The 8,376-nt window shown below is 45.0% G+C and overlaps 1 pseudogene; it reads left to right on the top strand.

Moving 5' to 3' along the window:
* Positions 1 to 1,234: 1,234 nt before the first annotated feature.
* On the top strand, positions 1,235 to 1,624 carry LOC110335485 (annotated as a pseudogene).
* Positions 1,625 to 8,376: the final 6,752 nt, after the last annotated feature.

The raw sequence follows: 8,376 nt of genomic DNA, 5'->3' as shown, positions 1-8,376 counted from the left end.
CACAGGGCCCAGGTGAGGCTAAACATCAGGGTGGCAAGATCACACAGGAAGCAGAGACAAGAAAGGTAGGCAGAGCCACCTTTAACTTTCAAAGCCCTCACCAAGGACATGCTTGTGCCAAGAGGCTCCACTGCCTGAAGTTTCCAGAACCTTCCAGAGAGCAACACCAGTCTGGGACAAGTATTCAACACACTTGTTGAATATATATGTTATATAATTAATGATATAATGTTAGAATCTAGCTGTGACCCAGCTAGAACTAGGCTCCACTCCCTGAGGCAAAGCTCCCTCTGCCACAGACAGACAGGGCTGAGATATTGTCTTTGAGCACCCAGCTAAGCAGACATCCCCAAGCCGGGCTCTCTCCCAGGAACTGAGTTTACATCAAAGGCAAATTGATATCACACCCTTTCCCCATACTTCTCTCTGCCTCCTGCCCAGACAGGTCTCAAGTCTGCCACATTGGCTCTCATGCTCTTTAGCCCCGATCCCATGCTATCTGTCTCTGTTGATGATACCTGGTCTGTCCGTCCCTGGTCATGGCCATGTTATCATCTTTCTGTCCATGGCTTTAATAACTCGTCACATAACCTTAATCCCCAGGAATTAGTCTCAGGGTCCCCCTGAAACCTTCCCTTCCGAAACTTTTCGTACATGCATCTATAGGGAAGATTTCCTACTCCAACCATAGCATTCCATCCTTTCTGTGTGGCTGCTGACTTAACCATTGTCTTAGTTAGGGTTTTACTGCTGTGAACAGACACCATGACCAAGGCAACTCTTATAAAGGATGACATTTAATTGGGGCTGGCTGACAGGTTCAGAGGTTCAGTCCACTATTGTCAAGGCAGGAACATGGTGGCAGCCAGGCAGACACAGTTCAGGAAGAGCTGAGAGTTCTACATCTTCCTCTGAAGGCTGCTAGCAGAATACTGGCTTCCAGGCAGCTAGGGTGAGGGTCTTAAAACCCACAACCACAGTGACACATCTACTCCAACAAGGCCACATTTTCTAATAGTGCCACTCCCTGGGCCAAGCATATTCAAACCACCACAACTAGGTTGTAAGAAATCCTGCCTGGGTGCTGGGTGCTGGCTTTAATGAACTGGTATGATTATCATAGTTTTAAGCACTCAGGGGCTAATGCCTTCGATGCAGGAGAAACTTAAGTTATAAATTTGACACTATAAAGAATTTACTCTCTTCTCCTTCTCCTTCTCCTGGAAAACACCAAATGGCAGATGACACTGGTACAGCGGGAGGGCCCGGAGGACCCGGGGGCCCAGGGTTAGGAGGCTGCAGTGGCTTCTGTGGAGGATTCGGCAGCAGTCTTAGGGACTACAGTCATGGTCCAGGGTGCGGGGGTTCATGGAGATAAAGCTGAAGACAAGGAGTGGATCCCTGTCACCAAGCTGGGCCTCCTGGTTAAAGACATGAAGATCAAGTCCTTGGAGGAGATCTACCTGTTCTCCCTGCCCATTAAGGAGTCTGAGATCATTGACTTTTTCCTGGGTGCATCCCTAAAGGATGAGGTTCTGACAGTCTTGCCAGTGCAGAAGCAGACTCTGGTCAGCAGACCAGATTCAAGGTTTTCGTCGCTATTGGGGATTAAAATGGCTGCTGAGAACAATATGAATATGGAATAAACCTGAGAACTGGAAAACTCAGAAATCCACTACTCACCCCTGCTGCTATGGGGCCAGCATCCTGCCCAGGACAGAGAGATATCTACCTGTTTACTCAAAAAAACAAAAAACAAACAAACAAAAAAACAAAGAAAGACCTTATCAAGGCCCAGGGCGTATATACTCAAAGACCACACCCTAAAGAGACTGGCAACCCATTAAGTTGTGCTGGGACAGGGATGACGGCAGAATCAGGAGTATAAAGGTCAATAAATACCGTTCTCTTTCTTCCTTATGCCAACTTTATAACCACACCTGATTTTCCTTGAGTGAACTCCACTTCCTGTATGAATCCCACTTCCCTGTAGCAAAAAAATACCCTGACCTTTGGATGATTATAAGATTTATGGGCCTCCCTCATATCACAAAGGCTATATCATCCATGACTCAACCTTATAATAAATAAAAATTAAAATCATGTTTTGAAAATTAATCCAGGCCTTTATATGAATATGATAGCTTGCTTGTCAGTTGCAAAGACATGCCTTTAGGCTCCCCGAGAACTAGAGTGAATGTATATCTTAATAATCGGTCCTCTGACTCTTGGACATTTACATAGGTTATTATCTTTGTAATATTTTAAGATGTATTACTGTCTTTCCTAACCCCATCTCCCTGTACCTGTCAATGTACCACCAATGTATTTTAGATTTGTCTTGACTGATGATTTCCTTTCCTTTGTTCTGTAAAACTTTAAAACTTCGTGAAACTGCTTCCACATTGGAATCTGGGGTGACCTAAATAATGTGTTCCTCAGGACCAAGATCACTATGATTTACCATGATTTATGAGCCCCCTTGAAGATAAGAAATGCATTTTCTGCTTGGGTATCGTTCACCTGGGGGAGTTCACAGTTCTCATCAGAATCCAGCTTTGCATTCTCTCTCCTGTGAGAGCGAAAACCCGAGTCAGATGTCAACGTGGAGGAGGGTCGCTGTCCCTTAGCGCTCTACAGCTCAAGAAGTGACTGGCCTTTGAATATTTGGGTGAAATTATCCCAAGAAGTCTTAGGTGTCTTGTCGAGTAACTTAGACAACGTTCTCTTTGCTACAGAAATCGACTCATTTACATCATCTCCTGCTTTGAATGGCATCAATTTGGGCAGCTAAGTTGTTGTGATTCGTTTCGTTTCGTTTTGTTTTGTTTCAATTTACTTGCAGGGAACCCTGTGAAGTATGTCTGTTATTATTTAAATGTCCTTGGTGTCTGGCTACTTCATATATCTGTTTTCTGTAGCTCTTCTTTCTCTAAGTTAGGTAGTGGTCTACTTCATTATCTTTTAAGATGTGATATTATTAATTGTTAGTGCTTGTCTTAGTTAGGGTTTTCTATTGTCACAATAGAAACACCGTGGCCAAAAAAGCAAGTTGGGAGGAAAGGGTTAATTCTGCTTACTTTTCCACAGCACTGCTCATCATTGAGGGAAGTCAGCACAGGACAGGAGCTGATGCAGAGGCCACAGAAGGGTGCTGCTTACTGGCTTGCTTCAGCCTGCTTTCCTATAGAACCCAGGGCCGTCAGCCCAGGGATGGGACCATCCACGATGAATTGAACCCCCACCCCCATTGATCACTGGGAAAATGCCTTACAGCTGGATCACATAGAGGCATTTCCTCAGCTGAGGCTCCTGTCTCTCTGATTAACTCTAGCTTGTGTCAAGTTGACACACTAAACCAGCCAGGACAACACAGTGCTTGTCTGCTAAGGCTCCCACAATAAAGTAACACAAGGAAGCAACTGAAAGCAGAAGTCCTCTGTAGACCAGGCTGGCCCCAAACACAAGCTGGCTACACTAGCAGTGCACACCTTTAGTCCCAACATTCAGGAGGCAGAGGCAGGTGAATCTCTGTGAGTTTGAGGCCAGTCCGCCCTACAGAGCAAGTTCCAGGATAGCCAGGGCTACACAAAGAAACCTGTTTCAGAGCCAACGCCCCTCCAAAAACATCGAAATCCTTTCTGTTGCTATAGGCTGGAGATCTGTGTTTGGCCTCAACTCTGTTGAACTCCAATCCCTGAGGATCACTGTGGTGCATTAAAGTTCCTGGATTTCTCTTCCTCTGTAGTGTTTCTCTAATTTGTTTGTTTGTTTGTTTGTTGTCTTTGGAAAGGTCAGAGTTCCGTTTTGGTAGCTATCTCTGTGCCCTCCACTTCTGAACGCCACAGGTTCTTTAGCACTGTGCTGTACTTAGTGAATTGTTCCTGCTTTTGCTGCTAGTTTGGTTGTCCCTTTGTTTGAGGGCCCGGGACTTGAACCCACATACTAGGTCAGCGATGTCATGATGAGCTGCATCTTCGGCTCTCTGTGCCTTTTACTTTCAGGAAGGATCTGGCTAAGTCTCCTAGGCCAACCTTGAGCCTTCTGTCCTCTGGCCTAGACTCCAGAGTCACCAGGATCACAGGCTCAGCTTGCTTTGTTGGCTTTTAATAGTGTCTTGTCTTCCTCTCACTAAGGCACCAAATTGTAACTCAACTAAAGTTGGGGAATTGAGTCATTGAGGAAGTGTAAAAAGTGTTGGGTGTTGGCCTTGTTTCTTGGCCTGTCAATGTATAGTCCAGACATTGGACTGGAATTCACCATCCTCCTGCCTCAGCTTCCCAGATACTAGGATTACAGGTGGGTTTGGCTTTGCTCCCAGGCGCTCCTTAAGCATATTAACCAAACTCTCTACCAGTCTGGCCAATGGTCCCAAATATACACAAATATCCATCAAGTTCAAGTGGTGCCTGCACCTTCCTTCAAGTTCAAGTGCATTGGCGAATTCTGAGAGTTCAAGACTTGGGCAGGAGGGTCTTCAACCTCAGGCTAGCCTTGACTGCATAGACTCTGTCTCTAATAACCAAGGAGAGAGAGAACGAGGCTGCCTTGCAGCTACGTAGCAAAGGCTAGACCCAGGGATGGCAATCTAATGGAGGAATTAAGAGTCAAGGCCAGCAAGGCCTCACCCCACCTCCCTCATTGCCTTCCAGGGACCCTCAGTTACCCTACCCTTGAGGGGCCACTGGGCCAGTTTTATTACTGAACCTCAATCCTTAGGCAGTGGCACTAGCTTGTGGATAGGATGTCCCTGGTGGATGATTCAGCCTGGTAAAGGTGTTTGGATGGTGATCATTGAATGCAAAGTGTGGTGAGGACCATGTGGAGGGCCTGCCAATCATCCTGGGGAAGCTGGCACCCTAACCTCTGCACCCCTTACAACACCAAAGGAGAAGAGAAAGAAGAAGGTCTCCTCTCACCCCTGCAGTCTTTCTACGGCTCTGAAAAATCTCTTTTGTGCAAAAACAAAGCGAAAATGAGAGAGGGCTTTGCTCTGCCAAGATTTTTTTTTTTTTTTTAACTCGTCACATATGGAAGAATATCATCTTCAGCAGATTCTAAGATGTCTTTAAAATGGGTATCAAAGACTCCAAGGCCAATTAATCTAAATTGCCCTAACACCTCGAGGAGGATAAAAGGCACCTTCTAAAATCTGCAAATGAGAGTCACCCACAAAATTACAGATTAAATGCTGGGTGGGGGAAGGGGACATCTTAGGTTCTCATTTGAAACAAGCGTCTTAGGAGCAGAGATATTACTTTAATATTTCTAAATTCATGTTTTGAAACAGATGAGAAAAGACAGATAGGTAGGCCCTGAGTAAAACCCAGCAGAAAGCAATGGGGGAAAACTCTACTTCAGCCAAAACTAGTTGACATTAAATTGTATTCAACAAAGTTTCCCAAAGAAGGGTCAGCTCCAGAAAGAGGCTATTTTGACAATCTGTGCGTAAGCCATATACACAAATCTAAATTTCAAAGTCATTTCTACCATTGGGGGCTGGGGATGGGGGGGAAACTCGCAGTTCTCACAGTTTAGAAGCCAGTTCTAGTTACAAGTTGTCTTTGTTAGATCGGGTGTGGCATGGAAATAAAAGAAAATAAGCCTACCTCAACAAAAGCAGAATTCTCTGTTTAAACAGAACGGCAATGAACACGAGTGCCTCCGTGACGTGGGATTGTGTGCCCGTGGTGCAGCAGGTGGGGTTTCGTAGGTTGGGAAGGGAAGCTTAGGGATAGGAGCATCCATCTGCAGGTCAGTCCTCTGCAGTCTCCAAGTGGTAGACAGCAATGGCTTCCGGCTGCTGATCTTCTTTCTGGAAGCCTCGGGGGTCCTGACAGCCCACAGGTGTGGGCTTCTCAGCCCACCTGGGGCTGCTAGGTCATTAACGCTTCAGGCTTGCTTGCTATTTAAATTTAGCTTCCAACACTCAGATAGTAAAATGGGACAATAAGACCTATAATTCTTGACTTTGCAGCAGCTTGGGCCAGGATAGGAAAGCCACAGGAATGAAATCCCTTACATTTACCTCCTGCATATTTCTAGGGAACTGACGGAATGGACCAGAAAAGTTGAGAATCTGATTAATCTAACCCTCACCCCCACATAAGCAGCTACTGAAGAGGTGGGGGGGGGGGTCTCCTATGAGCCCTGAACCAAAGCTTTCCACAAGAGCTTGGCCCTTGTCAGCTGATTTCCTTCCCAGGCCTCAAATCAGGCTTTCTCCTGCAATCCTCTTTAATGTCTCTCTCCCGAAGTTATCAATATTATAAAAGCAGCACGGGCCCACGTAGAAACTAGGATAAGATTATCATTTACATATACCCATTTACCCAGGCTGTCTTACCTAACATGACCACACACACACACACACACACACATACTCACACACACATACTCACACACACATGCACACACTCAATACGCGTCCACACATGCACATGCGCGCGCGCACACACACTCACACATGCAATAGTGAGGAGCTACTGTGGTTAAGATCTTCCTCATTATCCCCCCCCCAGGGCAGGGGGGCTCTTGGTTACAGAACACACATGCTGTGTCAAAATCCACAGGTGTGCAAGTCTCTTGCATAAACTCACAGAGCACTTACACACAACGTGTACCCACCTTTCCATATACTTGAAATCATCTCCAGATGGTATGATCCTAACACAATGAGAGATTTCATGTAAACAGCTGTTACGCTTTATTGTTTAGATAAGTAGAAAGGAAAGCAAGTGCGTGTTCAGTACAGATACAAGGTCTTTTTCAAAATGTTTTATTATTTGCTTTTATTTTGTACGTATGGGTACTTTGCCTGCATGCATGTTAGTGTACCCTGATCACGCCCACTGCCCTCAAAGGCCAGAAGAGGGCGCTGGCTCCCCTAGGGCTGGGCTTGCAGAGGATGAGCCACCACCATGCAGGAATTGGATGTTGAACTTGGGACCTCAGGAGGAGCAGCCAGTGCTCCGTCCCCCCCCACCCCTGTTTGTTTGGTTTCTGTTTGTTTTTGTTTTTGTTTTATTTTGGGTTTTTTTTTTTTACTTTTTTCAATTTTTAGAATATGACTTTTTATTGAAAATAGATTTTTTTTCACGCAATATATTCTTATCATTATCCTCATCTCCTCCCAGATCCTTCCCAACTCCCCACCCATCCAGCCCCATGCCATCTTTCTCTCATTTTAGAAAGCAAACAGGCAAATAAAAAAAGCAAACAAACCAGAATAGAACAAAACAAACATAGAAAAAAAAAAAAGAAAGTGTAAGAAACAAACAGACACACACACACACACACACACATACACACATTTCTAAAAATACCATTGAGTTCATCTTGAGTTGGCCATTTACTGCTGGAAATGGGACCTGCTCATAAGTGTGGTTCATATACCATGTGAGACTCCACTGGAGAAAAATAATTCTTCCTTTGTAAGCAGTTGCTAATTAGAGATAGCTTCTTGGTTAGAGATGGAAAACCATGTCCACTTTTCCCTCTTGGTCCTAGGACCCCATTTGGTGTTCACCTGTGCAGGCCCTATCTGCTTGCCTCCACAGTCTCTGTGAGTTCTTATGTGTGTCAGTCCTGCAGTGGCTAGAAGGCCTCACTGGCTCTTACAACCTTCCTGCTTCCTCTTATGAAGAGTTCCCTGAGCCCTGTGGGAAGGGACTTGATGGAGACATTCCATTTAGGATTGAGTGACCCAAGATCCTTCACTCTCTGCACATTATTCAGGTGTGGCTCTCAGTATGTGTTCCCATCTACTGCAGGAGGAAATCTTCCACAATGATGGCTGAGCAAGGTATTGATCTATGGGTAGAACAAAATGTCCTTAGAAGTCATTGGATTGCTGCATTTATTTATTTATTTATTTATTTATTTATTTTTAGCAATACAACAGTAATTGGGTTTCCCCTAGACCCACAATCTATCCAATTCCAGTTTCTTGGTCACCCAAGCAGGGTCAGGCATGGGTTCCAACTCACTGAGTGGGCCTTAGTTCCAATCAGATGGTGGTTGTTTACTCAACAGCCTTTGTATCACTGTTGTACCAGCATGTCACATAGGCGGGTCACCAAAGGTTTGATAGCTGTGTTGATGTTTACCTTTCTTCTCTGGTAGTGTGCATAGTGTTGGCTAGTCTCACCAAGTCAAATACAGGAAAGGCCTTCCCTGCCTTGGACTCCTTTTATAAACTTTGTAAACCCTTAAGGCAGGAACGTGGACAAGCCCCCACATGAGGACTAGGGGGAAAGGGGCCAGGCCCTGCCCTACAATAGATAGATAGATAGATAGATAGATAGATAGATAGATAGATAGATAGATTTATAGATAGATAGATAGATAGATAGATAGATAGATAGATAGATAGAT

The sequence above is a fragment of the Mus pahari genome, chromosome 18 (genome assembly GCF_900095145.1).
Source record: "Mus pahari chromosome 18, PAHARI_EIJ_v1.1, whole genome shotgun sequence".
Taxonomy (NCBI): Eukaryota; Metazoa; Chordata; class Mammalia; order Rodentia; family Muridae; genus Mus; species Mus pahari.
Note: the sequence above shows the minus strand (reverse complement) of the source record. Positions and strands in the feature narration are given on the sequence as shown.